Genomic DNA, 16,863 nt, shown 5'->3' on the forward strand with positions numbered 1-16,863 from the left:
ATTTTCGATTCATCTGCTTGATTAGACCCCCCCCCCCTTTTTTTCCCCCTCCCTTCCTCCCACTCTGTCTCACACACACAAAACACACACACACACACAGGCAGACACCGGTGCGTCAGTCACCGGAACAATATACAGCATAAACCTGCCTTCCTTCTCTCCTCCCGTCTCAACTCTTGCAGCTCTCCTCATCTCCTCTCTCCAGTATTTCTCCCACCGAGTCCCTCTCTCCACCTCTCCACCTCCCTCCGCCTCCCTCTCTCTCTTTCTCTCCCACCTTCTCTTTTCTTTCGTGGGGAGCTGGTATCTCTGGCGGTTTGCCGCATGGAAGTCGCCCAGGCAAGGCAAAATATCAGCTGTCTGATCCGGACTCTCTCTCTCTAGTTGCCGACCACTGCACGAGCAGAAACAACACCACACTCACAACGGGATATAACGGCATTTATCCGTTTACCGACTAACAGGAGAGACCAAATCCCGGCTTCATTCCAGCCGAAAGGGGGGGGGGGATATTTCTTACTCAGATGTGAACAACAACAAAAAAGACGGTCGTCAAGTGTGCAAAAGGGCACCGCTTGAAACATTAGGTTGCGCCCGGCTATTTCTGTTGTATTTCTACCTGTTTCCTATTCCCTTCGTCCCCCGCACGGACAGACCGGGGGGGGGGGACTTCCACGGTATGGAGTCCTGATTTCACCAAGCGACCCACCGGGAGGAATGAAACTGAGAACATCCGTCGCCGTGGTGGAATATTAATAGCCAAATCCTGACAAGAATTCCGGGGATGTTGCAGCAGAGTTTGAGACTCTAGAGAGCATCCCAACTTTTTTTGGTCTCCGTTTTTAAGCTCTTTTCCTCTCCTCTTCTTCGCCCGTGGGACTTCTATTTTCGGACTGATTTGCAGCACTTCGCTCTCTGTCATGGACCGGTCGACCTCTTTGGATATAGAAGCGCTCAAGGTAAGGCGCTCGCAGACCGGGCTGCCGCGCACTTGTTCCGGCGGAGGGAGTTGCGTTCCCCCGCCGGATGGGTGGGTGGATGGATGGCCGGGTGACTGGGTGGCGCGTTGGGCGACTGGGGATGATGGGTGGCCGGCCGGATGACTTATATCACTGGGTGGCTGCTCGGACCGATCCGCAGCAGAGTGGCTGTTGGTGAAGGGTAAAAAGCCGGTAATGCTGGGTGACTGGTTGAATGAATACGTGGCTTTGAGGGGTGACCGGGTGCCTCTTCGGGCTAGTCGAGTGACCCAGGGGCTTCGTGATGCTGGGGAGCGAGGCTGAGGCGCAATAAACGGAGGGGTTTGCCACTAGAGCTGGGCACTCCAGGTCGCTGCAGCACTGTCCGGGAGCACATCTCTCCCTGTCTGCCTCACTCTTTCTCACACATATGCCTAAACTCGAACTCTGCCCATGTTGGTTCAGGGGGGGAAAAACAGGGGGGGGGGGGGGGCGAGCGGGAGCCCGTGTGTCAGCACTGGATGCGTGGGGTGAATTTCAATTTGCCTTGCTTGCACGGAGAGTTGCTGCAGAGGGCTGCTGTGAGCGTCGGTGGGACGCTCGATAGACGGGACGGATTGGCCCGACGGGGCGGCATCTGCTGTGCACAGGGGTCTGTGTAAAAATTTAAGAGGGGAGCGGAGGGCGAAGGAAGAGATGACGACGCTACCCCGCTAACACATCTCTCTCTCTCTCTCTCCTCAACACTCTCTCACAAATTAGTTTCACTTCATGTTAATTTCCCAGTTCAGTGTATTCCCTGCTTATAAGTGAAGTCCACGATTCCTACGTGTCAAGAGAAAAATAAATGCGCGTCTACCTGTGTGCGCGTGTGCGTATTAGGCGTACTCCAGCGTGTGTGTGTGTGTGTGTGTGTGTGTGCGTGTGGACAGTGGGGGGATCTGGGTCGCTGCTCATACCGCTCTTCTCTCCCTCTTTCTCTCACTCTCTCTTTTGCTCTCGGATAGCGTTTTGCCCTACCTCCCCACCCGGGTATATTTGTGTGTGTGTGTGTGTGTGTGTGTCCATATGGCCAGAATCACGTGGGTGTCACGTCAACGGGGAGATGAGTTGGTAGTGGGTTGAGCACGGGTGTTGGGTGCTCAGTTAAACCTCCATTTCACTTAAAAGTCTAGGGAGGCCAAATTACGTAGGCCTGCAGGTGAAAAACCTTGTGGGTGTGTGCATGGGATGAGCAATCTTGCACTTCATACTTCAGAACAAAATAACCCAAAACATGGACAAATCCGTTTGGAAGCAGTCGCATCATTGAAGCATTCAGAGCATTTTCCTTCTGCACCTATAGTTTGGAAATGTATGCTCAAATTCTGCTTGTAAATCCGATTTGTATAAGCAGTCTGGTTGTGTCGGTGTTCATGTGTGGTTGTATTTGTGTGTTTGCACATGTATGTTGTCAATAGAATAGTTGTCAAATTTGAATGACATAATGAAAATAGTTTACCATTGCAAAAGTATTGGTCTGTACGGGAATACAAGCTTCATGTTCAGAATCAAGAACACGTAGAGTGATACCATTAGCAATAAAAGGCCAAAAATTTCAGACGGCTCACTATCACTCCAAATTACATACCAATAAATGCCACACGCGTACTGTAAGTCTATGGCTGTACTGCGTTTTCATCAGGGAATGTAATGTACACAGGAATTGTTGGTGGAAATTGCCATTTTCTCTTTTCAGCTGCTGTCACTGATAACCAGTGATATCAGCGAATCGATGAGATTCTCCGGGGGTTTGACATTTCAAGGAGCATTTTATGTGATAAAATTTCTGAGAAGGGGGCCTCGATACTGTGCTGATGCAGTGCTCCAAATTGACTTTGACTCAGCTGGCTGGTTGTATTTTCCAAAGATGGAAATTGACATTCTGATTTAAAAATGACCTTAACTGTTAGTCAATGAGCTTGACCTGCAGAACTGTGTGAGTATTGAAGTTTTTGTCACCTGTATAGTCTGCTCGCTTCTGGAGTCGTGTTTCGTACGACCTGTCTGTAGCATTTATTGGACATTGTTCAGGTGATTGAAATTGTATTATATTAGAGTGTAACAGAAATGAGAATATACTTCAAGTGAATATCTTTTATTAACTACAATACAACTTATTTAAGAATATTATCATGTGAGTTTAAAGAAAATCTCTATCTAACTTGTTTTTTTTTTTAATCAAAGCTGAGTTATCCACCTATTTGTAATCTTGGACCGCTATTTATACTAGTGTGGTGTAATTCAATGATCCTTGATGAGTTAAACATTTAAAAATAAACAGAATATAAAGTAGTTTTTCCGGCTAGGATGTGATGTTTAGAAAGAAATTACATATAATTCTTTGCTGCACACATAATCACATGGAGTGTTGTTGGTATAGGATGTTGATACAGGTTATTTTTCCAATAAAATTCATACTGTGAGTAAAAACGGGTCTTTCTGCTCAAATCTGGTAGTTTTTTGTCTGTTTCGATTTGAAAGTTCGGTTCAAGCAAACTTCTGGGCCCTCCCCAACTGTTACCTTACAGGCGAGACAGAGCTCACACAGAGCTGCTGGTAGTGTTTGCTTTAGCAAGATTGATAAATTCAGAAAAACCTTGTGTATGAATAAGATGTATTCTTCTGCAGTGGCATTAAATGCATTTGCCCACCAATAACTGTACTATATTCAGAGCTTAACAGGAAACGAACTGAAGAACAGCAACATTAACTGTGATAAACAGCAGGCTATGGCTACATACTGACACTGCCCCACAGACACACACACTGGAGAGCATCTCATAGCAGAGCCAGTAGCTTAGCTACAACACATCAGAGAAAAAAGAGAGTCTGACAGTAGCTTCTCATGGCTGGTCAGCTCTGACCCTGTCCATGTTAAACTGAGCGATTGTCAGTTACTCTCCCTCGTGTCCCCGGACCCTCCATGTCACACACTACATGGCCACGCCTCCTACGATTGTTGCTCCCTCACCCCTCTGTTGCATTTTTAAAATATGTTGAGAGATAGGCGCCTAGTAGAATCTAACGGTGTAGTCACAATTTAATACCTCAGAACTGCACTCCCAGAGAAAACCGTAGAACTCCAAGATCATGATACTGAATGTTTAGTGAAAACTCTGGTATTTTTCAAGATCCGCCTGTCACCCCCCCCAAGCGACAGCACTGGGTGGCCACCAATCAAATCTCAGCCCTGGCAGTGTTAGTCCATCGCGCTGCTCCATGAGTCTAAAGGATATCCATTCACCTCAACCAGTCCATCTATCAATCCATCTGCTGGTGGTTTTCTGCAGAGCTGGTGTCATATCCTTGGATTTGCTTGCAATTCCTGAGTCCCAGTGCATAGGTATTTTGCACACAAACGTATACACATATAATCACACTGTCTCCTGTAGTGTGCTCTTTTTGTAGTGAAGGTCGGAAGTGTGTGTGTTTGTTCATGTAGGTGTGTGCAGGCTTATCTATACTTGTGAGAATTCCTTCACAACCCACTGTACACTCAGAGGAAATGAGCAATGAACAAGGACAACAGTGGGACATTGGGAAGACACACTGCATTATATCAAATATACAAATGGTATGTATGTGTGTGTGTGTGTGTGTGTGTGTGTGTGTGTGTGTGTGTGTGTGTGTGTGTGTGTGTGTGTGTGTGTGTGTGTGTGTGTGTGTGTGTGTGTGTGTGTGTGTGTGTCACTGGATTTGACCAAAGACCTATCTGCTTGTAAATCAGTGCAGGTTTCAATATCAATGGAGCAGTTTAAGTGCTATTGATCTTTAGTAATAGCTGCACCATAAATTATATGCAGTATAATAAAGGCAGTCAGATTGAATTTGACTCTCTAGATCAGAGGCTTTCAACTTACAACTGGAACAAGTACTGGAAAAGCAAAGAGTAGTTCAATTGTGGTGCTGCTAGGTCAAAAGGATATTTTAACCCTGCTGTAACCAGTTCAGTCCAACTCACTTCAGATCTTTATTGTCCCAGGAAAAGAAATTATTTTTGCAGCAAGCAGCATAACAACACAAAACATGAAATGTAAACACAATAAAAACACAATAAGACAGTTGAATACATACTGTTGCTTTTATGCATGCAACTCAGAGTAAAATAAAAGATCTATGATAGTAGCAAAGAAAACAGTAACAAAAGGAATAGAGATAAGAAAAATTTAATTCTAAGGTGTGTGAGGAACTAAGAGTAATGTATTAGAATTATTGGATGAATTAAAGACTTAACCTGTTGCATCCACTTTTCAGAAACCTGTATCTCTGACCGGAGAAGGAAAGAGTGAAGAGAACAAATTCATTTTTACGTCATCTTTATGTCATAGCAGGGGATGAAAAAATGCTTCCACTGGTCACTGTGACTAGCAAAATCTCAAAACCTATAAAGCACTTTCATTATTTTTCTAGCAAACCAAAATTAAAGACCTAAAATTAGAGTAGGGCCACTAAATTATGGTTGGCAGTCTGACAATGTGGCTACTAGTCAAGACATATTTATCAAATACTTTCACAATTTTACAGGCCAACTAGATTTTCAGAATAGAGCAGAACCTCCAAATGATGGTAGGTTACCTGCCAAAGAGGCTGGCAAAGTAAACTAACTTATGCTACAAGCTTCAGCCAGAATGAACCAGCATATGAATAGTGGTTTCTTTCCCACTCCAGTTGCACTCTTTCACACAACCCCATTTGGTAACCACCCAGTGGAGCTCAGTTTTGCATTTCTGGCCACTGAGCAGCTCAACTGGAGCGATTGGGGGTTCAGTGCCTTTTCCAAGGGCACTTCAACAGTAGCTGCTGACGGATGGGAGAACATTACTCATTCATTTAAGCCCGCCAGCCCCATGCATGCCTCTCTAACCTTCAGGCAAGCACAATTTCTCATCTGTGTGTGAGCAGCCACCAGTTCAGTTTAACCATGTTACCAGCACAAGCATAAACCACACATGAACTGATGTCTTAATGTGCTGCAGTGTTAAATACATTATATTGTGGTGACAGTCATGTTTGTTGAAGCTACCAGTATGACAGCTGTACCATTTGAAAAGTGGGCACCTCACTTCGAGGCAAATGAACTTCATTCATGTTATAGTGGGGCTTTCCCAAACATCTGTATGCATGCTCACTCCATTTTTAAAACCACTGAATGGCTAAGATGTATTAGGATTACTGAGAGTGACATCACATTAATAACAAAGTTTCCTCTGGGTGCCAAATTGTTCCACAGCTTTGTACTGAAAGGCAGCTACATGTGGGATAACAGGCAGTTTATTAACCTTTGCAAAGGGACCAAACATGCATCACCCCTATTTATTTAAACAAAAATTAATAAATTAAATAGGCTGGAAAATATCATCATTTATAATTCATTGCGAGAACCATCAGTACCCTTGCAAACAGAATAGTAATGAGTACAGTACTAAGACTAATGGCAACTTTATACCTAAATATACAGTACACTGCTGTGGTTATGAGAATTTTGGAACTTAAAAAGCAAGTCAAACCAGGTGATTTATTTAGCTACCTTAGACCAAGACACACTCCTGCTTTTTTTTGTCATTCACCAACATGTACTGATATGACATCTTTCCCGAGCATTCTGATCATCAGTGTTATGAAGGCCAATGTATGGCTAATGTATAAATCTTTTGTTTTCATTTCAGATGACAGAATAACATCATTATTGCAAACCAGATTTACACATGCAAATCAAACATTGTAGTTGTTTACAGTACAAGGAAACAATTAAAGATTTTAGTCTTGGCACTTTATCGTGATGCAAGGTATTATAAACCCGACAGCTGCAGAGCAACATGAATTTGAACTCGAAATAAGTTAAGGATCTGTCTGTGCAGACAAATGTCCTCATAGTTAAGGCAAAGTTGACTGGGGAGCCCTCCAATCAAGTCTGGATTTTCTTATACATTTCCTCACTTTCTCAACCATTTGATTCACTCTATCTTAAACACACTCTCATTAACACACACACACACACACACACAGCCTGGAGCGTGAACATACCATAGTCAAGTAAGGTAAGTTACCAAGTCTAGTGAGTCACCTTTTTCGTCCACATTAATCCATTTTAGAGTTAATCAGCTGTTCTTGCAGAAAGGCCCTTATCATTACATAGTAGTGTGTGTGTGTGTGTGTGTGTGTGTGTGTGTGTGTGTGTGTGTGTGTGTGTGTGTGTGTGTGTGTGTTTGTGTGTGTTGGAGTTACATACTTTCCGGAGTGAGGAAATTTTGGTAAAGTGAGGACATTTTGGGCAGTCCTCACAACTTCAAAGGGCTGTTTGAGGGTTAAGACTTAGTTTTACGGTTCAGGTTAGAATTAGGTTTAGGTTAGATTTGGGGTTAGGCATTTATTTGTTTCATGTCAATGAGTGTCGCCACGTGGGATACTGAAAAAGTCTGTGTGTGTGTGTGTGTGTGTGTGTGTGTGTGTGTGTGTGTGTGTGTGTGTGTTTGCTGCTCAAGTAGCAATGTTGAAAGGTCTAATAGCTGGAGGGCTATTAAAGGCCTTTTAAAGGTTAACTTACACTATTTAGACTGTGTGTGTGTGTGTGTGTGTGTGTGTGTGTGTGTGTGTGTGTGTGTGTGTGTGTGTGTGTGTGTGTGTGCATACACATGTATGAGAGCAATTTGTTATGTTTGCTGTGCAACAGAGTGAAGTAATTCACATTGTGGAACTTCTCAACCCCGCTACTTGCAAGCGTGTGTGGACGTGTGCTTTTCTGTCTGTGTGTGAGCTCCCCAGCACTCCACATAATGAAGTGGCTGAATGTAAACTTAACCAGCTGTGCTGCATAGAATTTCTATGCAGAAGTAGCTCTGTTACGTTTAGTTTATCTTAGCTTAGCACAGTCATTTGAAATACAGAGAAAAAACAAGCCTAGCTCCATCAAAAGTACCCTCCGACATCTGTTATATTGTCATATGTACTGTATTTGCAGTATATGTTGTTTGTGTGTATTTAACAAATTTAGAAATAGGAACAGGACCCTCTGGCTTAATGAACAGTTATACGCATTGGATGTATTTAATGACCAACAAAAGATAAGCCCAATTACCTCAATTACTTCATCTCAGAAGTACTGTCATGTTGCCAACTTGGCTTACTTTGCCCACTTTGAACAAAGCCTAGGTGATTCTTCAAAGTATTTTTGGCTAGCTTGCTAACTACCAAGATACAACATATAACCAGACGATTTTGGACCTGTTGGAATTAGGTGTATATATTCTCTTTTGATGAAGGCTATCTTTTTACTGTTTCCAAGATGGGCTAATCTAAGATTAAACAGGTCCTGGATCTACTGTACTGTTTCTGTGAACTGAAAGCACAAGGTTGAAATTGATGTCAGTCTCTCCGTCTAAAACTAAAAAAGTTCCTAAAAGCTTGTTAAGACTTGTGACAGACACACAAAAGCAACACCTCTCTTTTTTTCAGATCTTTGTTCTTTGACACACTGCAGTACACAATCAGAACAGAATTTATAGCAGTTAATTGTTAGACTCATGCATGAACTTCTTCCCATCTGTCAGCCAATACATTACAAACAAGTACTGCAATCTCAGTAAAAGCACTTTCAATTATTCCTGTGTGTTCTAAGGGTCTGTGCATCCATGGAATTCATCTCTTGGATCTTGCCTAAGGCCACATACTATATTAAATGTGAGACTGTGAGTGTATGTGTGTGTGTGTGTGTGTGTGTGTGTGTGTGTGTGTGTGTGTGTGTGTGTGTGTGTGTGTGTGTGTGTGTGTGTGTGTGTGTGTGTGTGTGTGTGTGTGTGTGTGTGTGTGCGTATGTTCTACTGAATCTTTTATGTGTGGTATCTGTGTTTTATAGTGTATTCCCTACAACTGTCCATGATTTTTTTAAATTAGTTCAGCTACTATTAACTCTTGAAAGGACTGTGGATTTGGGAGGTGTAAAATACAGCTGTCATTTACAAAGGTGAGGTATATGTATAAGTTATATTTCCTTTGTGAGTTGTAAACGTGCATGGACCTGTGCAGAAGGGGTGAGAGGCATTTGTCACCTACATATCATATGGTCTCTAGAGGGCCCCAGGTCCTTGGAGACCTAGATGGGTGATGATGTTTTGTAGGGGTCTGAATAGCCTACAGTTTGCGTTCCATAGCTCTCTGGGCACAGAACAAATTGCTAATCTGGCACCCGATGGTTAAGTCTTCATAACACTAAAACAGCATGTATCATTGTGTATACATGTACTTAAAGCTCGGTAAAAATGTATTTGCTGAAATGTGATGGTGACAGGCACAGAATGCAGACTAGAAACTAACAGGAGGGCTTGGTACAATGGATTATGGACCAGATGGGTGCTGTGAAACTCTTATGGGTGCGGGAAGGTGGTGCATAGAGCGTCAGGTATAGCCGGGTGTGATGTTTAATACACAGGCCCGTACAGACCACAAACATACATGCTATCTATTACCATTATTAGTACAACGACCAATAGATTTTGGGGGGCAAGACGAAGGTTAATGAGCTGTGGGCTGAACAGGGCAAATTTAATTTTTTTTTTAAGAAAAAATGGCTTTGCCAAGCCAGTGTTTTACAGAAACCAGTGAGTGCTGCCAGTTCAGTTGTGTGCTCTGCAAGTAAATTCTGTTGGAAGCTAAACACACTCAGCATGAAATTACACACTGAGCACTGACTGAATTCAAGCAGAATTTACTGAAGCATCCAAGATGTTTTAGGGACACAGGCTGCATCCTCAGAGTAACAATTACTGATACAGAGTCCCTTTCAAACCCACAGGGAAGAAATTATAGACAGGGAAGGTATGTGTGGGGATGCACTGGTCCACAGTAGATGTGGACCTGGGGGAGTGAAGAGTCGACTGTAAAGGTGTTTTGTAAGTGCAGAGAAAACATAATGGTGTTGAACTTGGCCCTCGGGAGGCTCCAGGGTCTACATCAGTGTACAGTGGTAATAATTATAGAGACACACACACACGCAGCCCTACAGATCAACACGTACTGTGAATATTAGCTCGAGGGGGAAAATGTGTGTGGATGCATTGACATATGACCCTCCATGATCACATATAGATACAGAAATGAACACAAACCAATATTTACCTCAGGCATATTTACTGTACATCTTTGCCCCAGATCAACACTCATGGTAGTAATCACACACACACACAAACAAACACAGAACCTAAAGCTCCCAAACGAGCGCTCAATCTTAACAGTGACTGATGCTTCACCTCACTACCTGCCACTCAACCTTGCCTCCGTAAGCCTCAGGGTGTGTATGACGGTGAGTGTATGTGTTTCTGTGTATGTGTGACTTTTATTTCCCATGTGAGATAACCCTGACATGAGGTAATACTTTGTCCGCTTCATGTTCTGACATACTGTCGCAGCTACATAGTCCCTTTTTCACTGCAGTCATTCTGATTGTATGTGTGTGTATGTGTGTGTGTGTGCATGAGAGCAAGCAAATGTGTGTGTTCTCAAAGCTTAGGTATGTGTATGTTTTTGTGTATGTGTAAAGTAATTTGAATGCAAATCATGCAGCATTATACTTTCTCTACAGAAAATTAGGCGCTATACATTTGCCATATTTTCACATGATGATTTTTGCACTAGTTTTCTGCACCACAGTCCTTTTCTGACTTTCACTGCTGTCACTCTGTATGCTGTTTTTTGTGGGTTTTTTGTGGAATCTCCTTACTCCCTGTTGCAGCAAAAGAAAACCAACTACAACAATAATAGACCAGTTTACACACTTTGATAAGATATGAGTTTCCCTCCGTGGCCTGTGTGAAATGTCTACTGGAGGCATGTGTATTATTGCTTTGATAAACCAGTTGCCCAAATCTGTCATTTTAGCTCGGCATTTTTAGGAAATGTGGATGAGGCTGGCCTCTGGTTCCAGCTGAGGTAGGCAAGATTTTGATGTACAATTACAGCCATCTTACCCGCCTAAATCACAATGTAGCACTGCCACAGAGAATAGCTGAATGAATAGAAACTGTAAAATGCAAAAATAGAAAGTGTAGAATACAAGCTGTGCTCACAGCAGTGAGCGTGCACTCTAAATAGAAAAAGCACGACTGAGCAGCACTAGATCTGCTTTCTTAATTTTCTGGTATTCCAGGTTGGGTGCAGTTTACTGAAACCACACAGAACTCCAAGGTAGTTTCAAATAGCCTAGTTACACAAGCCTCGCTAACATTTAGAACCTCCAACAAGCAGCTTAAACTTAAAATCCAGGTATAGAATACACACAGTATCATTCATCTGTAACTATGCCCAGATATCATTTTATCATGGTACAAGAAGAAGTATTTGCTTAATGTGGTGGACTGCTTGTCAAATAAGTTAGATAGATTGCTGAAAACGTTAATACAGGGATGCTAACTTAGACTCAGATTTATATATTTTTCAACAAGTAGGTTGTAACAATGTTGTAGAAGACTCTACAGCCATGCTAGGCTGCACCTAGGCACAGCTGAGCTTCGAGCTAAATACTAACACCAGCATGGCAACATGCTCACAAAGACAATGCTAACATGTTGTTATCAGGTATATTGTTTACCACGTTCACCATCTTAGTTTAGTGTGCTAGCATGCTAACATTTGCTAATTAACACTAAACACAACGTACGGGTGAGGCAGAGGGGTATGCCATTAGTTTTGCAGGTATTTGGTTGTAAACCAAATTATTAGACAAAGTGAAATTTAGACTTTATTGTGGTTCAAGTGAAGTCAAGGGATCGCCAAAGCTATTCATGCCGAACGTGAATGTCTGTACAGAGTTTCATCCAATATTGTTGAGACTCCTCACTCAAAACCGCAAATGTGAACCTACTGATGGTGGTAGAGGAGATGTCAGAGGATCATCAAAGTCTTTACGATACATTAACTGGGCACCATGAATGTCTATGTAAAACCTTGTGCCAATCCGTCCAGTAAATGTTGAAATGTGAAATATTTCACTGGTTAAGTTTAAACTTTGACCAACTGGTGGCACCAGTGGAAAAGCCAGGGGATTACCAAAGTCAGCAGGAGTCAATCTCTCAACACCATGAATGTTTGGACAAACTTCCATGGAAATCCTTCCAGTAATTACATTTCACATCGATATAGTTATTACATTCTGGACCAAAGTGCTGAATTTATGAACCAAAATTGCAATCTCCAGAGCCACAAGGCTAGCATGGCTAAAAACAAATCAGTATAAATGAAGACGTGGTGATATTGCACTACTGTAAGTACTAATAAGCTGTAGCAACAACAGGTTTTATGAAGGAATGTCACTTTAGAAAATCCTCTTTGCTCATTGATGGGTGAGATATTTTTTATTATAAAACTTTTCTCATACTTTTCTAAATTTTTTAAGATAGTTCAACGAGGAGCAGTATTTGTGTGCTGATTCAGGCAGTCTGCACTGGAATGCCACATCAAAAAAGTTAGATTTCAATATAGTGATCAAGGCTGATGGCAATAGTCAGCCTTGATATGTCAAATTGGTTGATTGCTTGGCTCTGATTTAACTATTGCTTTGATTCTGGCATTGACACTCAAATGTTTACCTTATATCAGCTGGCCTGCCAGTGACATTTGCTGCAGAAATCATTGCTAATGTTACAATTTCAAGCTATATCTACAGTTGGTGTATAACTTCTATATGACTAGGGATGTGGATTTGTCACTTTGAGTCTCATACATGTGATCTGCCTGCTTCCAGTTTAGGTCCTTAAGTACAAGGTAATCATTTGGTGATTGAAATTATGTTTTTGCATTTCATCTGCAGCCTAAATCCTTGCTCCCACCACAAGTCTGTTCACTACATATGGAGTATTAGACTTTAAAATGAAGTGTATCCCACCATGAAGGGACATTTACATTTGTCATTGTATGCATTTCTTCAGGATATGCCCTCCTGTCCAACAATAACAAGTTAATAGACTGTTTTGCACTGTTGGGCTAAACAGGGACTCACATCCATTATTAATCTCAGTCATTTAATTTTCCCCAAATTGCCATGATCATTTGGAGATTATTGCAATATGACTCACTTTGTCAACAACATTATAATTTAAAATTAAATTGTGAAACAATAACAAGGTAATCATGATCTGTTAATTATTACCTGATCCTGCTATGACAGGCTAATGATCACCTTTGTTTTTATCAGTTAAACAAATCAATGCCTCTTTATTGTGGCTTTGGTGCAAACTCAGAGGCTGATTTAGCAGTTTTTAACATTGATTAGAAATGAAAGCGATTGTTTTTGAGCTGCAGTGGCACATTTGCCTTCTTGTTCATTAATGTCCACTGTCCCTAAATGAAACTAAACTAAACTAAACTAAACTAAACTAGTTAGTTAATTTTATTAACCAGAAGAGCATATAGGAGCATTTCATAAACCAAAAGAAATTTTGATAATTTTCCATATCTATATGCTGATTACACACTGTATTTCACTCATTTCCAACAAAAGACCCGGCAGAAAATGCTCAAAATACTTCCAAAATCTATGTTAATGACATGGGAGCTGTACATAATCCTAAGGAGGTAAGGGAATTGCCGCACCATTTTCTTTCCCTGTCTCCTCAACCTCCAACTCACTCATGTGGCATAACCTTTATTCCCCAATAACATTTAGTTTGTCATTTCCCTGCAGCAAGCCAGCTATCCTGTGCTCCTGCATGGCTATCATTTACAGAGACTGTGGAAGTGACACTGGAATGACAGGCTAATATTCGTCTTTTCAGACACCATCTTGTCCTGTCTGACAGCCCCAAACCACAGCCTATGATGCCACTCATGACATGAACTCAGCTCAAGATCACAGTCAAAGGAATTTTAGGGTGGGGTGATTTTTAGCCTGGTTGATAATTAGCCCGGTGCGTCCAGTGTCACCAAGGGAGACAAGTAAGTCCAGTTCATTTTAGTTTAGTCAAACCAGTTCAGCTCCGTTCATTATAGTCAAGAGCAGTCAGAAATTACATGATGGTTCAGTCCACTCCACATATGTTCAAATTTAGCCAAATAATTGTAGTTTGATCTAGTTTAGTAAAAAATGATGTTAAGCTAATCAGTTCAGTTTATTCAATTCAGTCTAGTTCAGTCCAGTCAAGGTTGGTCCAGGCCAGGGCAGCTTAGGTCAGTATAAAAGTCTGGCCAAGTTTTGTTTTAATGATACTTTAGCTTTATTTGACATTGTGCAATGAATGCTTTCAGCCAAGCTGACACAGTCTTACTCCCAAGTTGTCACATACGGACGCTTGGTCAGGACCCCTTGGTGTCGCTTTTTAACACCAAATTACACTTTTTAGTGTCACTTTTCAACGTGCATGGTAGTCCAATAGGAGAGCTAAAAATGATGTTTCTATACAACTAAACTGCAACAATAAATAACTTTTGAACGAAGAGAAATTGCAATCAGATTATGTATTTTATTAACATATGAGGATATGTTCTTAATTTGGGTATTTGACAAGTTGCAAATATGTTGATACTGAACGTATCAGTAAAATGTTCACAGACAATGCATTTGGTTTCGTCAGAATATCAGCTCTTGCAGTATAATATCCACTAGTAGTAACTACAGCATTATTAAACTTTTTATGGTTATTGTTATACTCAAAGCACTTGGTTACAGTTACGGAAAGACTGTGCTCTGGTTTAATTCGGGAAAAGGTTCACAGCGACTTCAGACACAATGTGTTTATTTATATTTAACTAAAACCTGTTTGGAGAGTACGTCAGAAATATCAGAGACGAGGGTGCCCTTATGTGAATCATGATTTGAACAGCTGTTCTGTATATGTACCAGCAGTATAGCCTAGCATCTTTACATTATCCTATCAGTAGCCCAGTGCATTTATCTCTTCACTGTATTTGCCTTCCTGTCCCTCAGTCCCCTGAAATCTAAATCCTTTCTTCTCCTGCTGTGACAGCACGATCCCGATGTCTGTCAATTCTACAGGACAGAATAGGCCACACGCATACAGAACATACTCGCACATATACACTGCCAAGCAGGAACAAACAATCGCATTCCACACACGCTACCATCCACACGCACACACAAACACTGTTCGTCAGAGGGGATTCTTGCCCACTCAAGGGCAGAGCGGCGACACCTCATCATGAGCCAAATGAAGCAAGAGGAAAAGAGGAGAGATGGAGGGATGGATGGAGCGGAACGACGGAGCAATATGGAGGGGGATGAGTGGAACTCCATGCCGACAAGGCAACCGGCACCAGTCTCCAGATTTCAGGGGCATGAAATAGGTTACGGGAAATGTTGAGGTAATAAGACAGAGGGAGAGAGAAAGTGAGGGTGGGGGGTGCATAAAAGAGCGAAGAATGAAGAGAGAAATTTGTATAAAAGAAGGATGTCTAGTTACTGATTTTACAAAACTGTATGTGGCACTTATGAAAGGCTACATAACCATAGTTTCAACTGTCAGATGTACTGTATGTACTGTATGTACGCTGTCCAGTACTGGTATGGACCTCAGCATCAACATCATTAATGTGATACTGTCGAGGTTGCTGTCTATCTGGTCTCATCATCTGTTGCTTGACTTTGTTTTTTCTGTTTTGGGGTTTTGCAGTCATTTGTGGAAATAGTATTTCATGCCAGCAAAGTGAAATTGACTTTAATTGAGAGATGGGGTGACACAGAAAATAGGGGACAAAGTCATTTAATATGAGCGTGAGCCAGACTGTGAGAAACAGTGAAAGATAAGTGAAGGTGAATTGAAAGATAAGATGGTCCTCTTTCCAGCTCACATTAACATGCTTTCAACATTTTGCTTCTTCACTTCATTTGGATAACATTCACACCTGCTGTATGTATACACATTAAAATTTTAATTCTCTGTCATCTGCTAAAATGCAGATGTAACTTTCTTTATAAAGTTCTCATCCTGTAAAAATGATTGTAAATACCTCATCCTGTTCGAGCATGTATCAGTATCCTGACAAACTATTTTGACAAATGTGCTGCCTGATGCTTTTCTGATTTGCATTACTGATTTGGTTGAATTTGTACATAAAGATTGATATTCATTCACGCAGTGCATACATGGATAGGCCATGCATTGTAATAATACTTGGTTATTAATGTGGCCAAGTGCACCCGTGATTACCTCCAGATGTTGTTTGGATGTTTGAATCATGGAGGGACATGGAGTTAGCAAAAGTGAAAACATAAATTGTCAAAATAAAGAGCAAAAAAGAGTGAATGTATGAAGCAGAATGAGACAAGGTCCTCGTCACTGCCTGTCCCTGTCATTTAGGAGTGAGGGAGTGAATGATAGAGAGAGATGGTGTGATGGAGAGGAGGACAGAGGGCTATGTTTCGCCTCAGAGAGCCACAGATGGAGAGTAATGATAATACAGCAATAGACAGAGGACAGAGAGAGGAGGAGAGAGGAATGAGAAGAAGGGAGAAGAAAGAGAGAAAGAGGGAAGCATGGGGTACAGGAAGGTTTAGATAATGCAGATGGAAAGACAGAGCTGAGTCTGAAAACAAGAGTCCAAGGTAGGCAAGAGAGTGAAGTCCAGAATTAGATATGAACCCTGGAGATTTGTAAACGCTTGCTGGGCGGCTAGCCAAATTCTAACTGATTTTATCAGGCAAATTGACTGAGACATTGTAAACTGACAGCTAGCATAAGCATGTGTCTTGTAGCTAGTTTGATGCCCTCTTTATTACTGTTAGGAAAATGCAATCTGTTTCTACATATGTTATTTGGGTAATGATTAATCTGATCATTGCCTTTGCATTTGCAGCTGGTAATTATTTGCCTCTGTACTGTTTTCCCCGTTATCAGACTACGTTTTTGCGTGTATTGTGCAG

This window comes from Xiphias gladius, chromosome 15 (assembly GCF_016859285.1).
Source record: "Xiphias gladius isolate SHS-SW01 ecotype Sanya breed wild chromosome 15, ASM1685928v1, whole genome shotgun sequence".
In the NCBI taxonomy this organism is placed as follows: domain Eukaryota; kingdom Metazoa; phylum Chordata; class Actinopteri; order Istiophoriformes; family Xiphiidae; genus Xiphias; species Xiphias gladius.